We start from the raw sequence: 1,685 nt of genomic DNA, 5'->3' as shown, positions 1-1,685 counted from the left end.
AGATAGAGGAGGGATGAGCGACAGAAAGGGGCGGGGATAGGCAGATAGAGGAGGGATGAGCGACAGAGAGGGGCGGGGATAGGCAGATAGAGGAGGGATGAGTGACAGAAAGGGGCGGGGATAGGCAGATAGAGGATGGATGAGTGACAGAAAGGGGCGGGGTTAGGCAGATAGAGGAGGGATGAGCGACAGAGAAGGGGTGGGAGTAGGCGGAGTTCTGTAGGCGGGGCTGACAACGCTGCTTGGGATTTCATTGTAACCAAGGCAATGTTGTCAGAAGTCAGGAGCTCGCTGGATTTCTGTCAGATCATCAGGTGTTTGTTCTTTACCTCCAGGAGGCGGGAAATGAGCCGATAAGACGGATATAGCGATTCCCGGACATTCCCAATATGGAATCTAACATCACACAAGAGGGTTGAACGCTGTGAGACCACGGCAGCTTCCTGTATACAGGGGATGGAGGTTGCGTAACAGAGAATAATGTGACAAGAGCCTGCAGTGCCACTCTGATGTACTCTGAAGTGAGGGATAATCTGCCCAATGGTGTCACAGGGACAGGAAGTGAGGGATAACCTGCCAGATGGTGTCACAGGGACAGGAAGGAAGTGAGGGATAATCTGCCAGACGGTGTCACAGGGACAGGAAGTGAGGGATAATCTGCCCGATGGTGTCACAGGGACAGGAAGTGAGGGATAATCTGCCCGATGGTGTCACAGGGCAGGAAGTGAGCAAAACTCTCCTGAATGGGAAACATAACCCAAAAGACTAACAGGAAATGAGACATTGTGTCTGTGGTGAGACCTCTGTGTATACAATGTATCTCTCGGTCACTCCCCGCCCGGGCCGGAGCCGGAACATTCCGTCACAGAGTCGCAGGCAGATTTCAGACTCTTTATTTCTTCTTTTTTATTTACAAAATAAGTTAAATAAAATAACAAAGTGAATTGTACAATTCAACAGACAGATACCGCGGGGGCGGTCCTCACCACAGGATGGGGGCGGGGTCAGAGGGGATCTCATCCAATCATAGTTACTGTGCGGACACCAGACTGACCGGTGTGTCATTGCTGGGAGTGACATGTCCACAAAGATCATCTCTGATTGGTTGCTTCACTTGTTGTATTGTCCTTCACTATGGCGGACCCAGCCAACCATCGGAAGACTTCAGGGGGACTGCGGAGGTGGGAGGAGCTGATATCGGGGGGAACAATGACGATTGGACAGATTCCTCTACACGGTCAGATCGATATTCCCCCGAGAACAGGACACAGAGCGCCGGCCTCCCTCTGCCAATGCCGGTCACCTGGCTGTCATGTCAGTCCAATGGCTTCAGTTATCTCTGAGCCTCCGACCACAACAGCCGGAGGTTCCCACCCCAGAGGAAGCATGCAGCCAGTGACGGCGTCGGCTCCGCCCAATCAGCGTACTTGTTAGTGAAAGCATCACAGCCCGGCAACCGGCATTTCCAGGAGAAGATAAACAATGACATTTCCTGTATTGGGCCACAAGACGGTCAGTCTCTGTTATGGACCCGCCCACTTCCTGTTCCATGTCATACATCATACATGTCACGTGTCATACATCATACATGCTACAATCTCTGTACAATTACCACTGTATGAGGCCCTGAGGTGTCCAATCAGATTGTACTGTGTATGGGGTTGCCACCTCTCTGCTCCCACCCC

The sequence above is a fragment of the Nanorana parkeri genome, unplaced genomic scaffold (assembly GCF_000935625.1).
Source record: "Nanorana parkeri isolate BGI_ZX_2015 unplaced genomic scaffold, ASM93562v1 scaffold2650, whole genome shotgun sequence".
In the NCBI taxonomy this organism is placed as follows: domain Eukaryota; kingdom Metazoa; phylum Chordata; class Amphibia; order Anura; family Dicroglossidae; genus Nanorana; species Nanorana parkeri.
Note: the sequence above shows the minus strand (reverse complement) of the source record.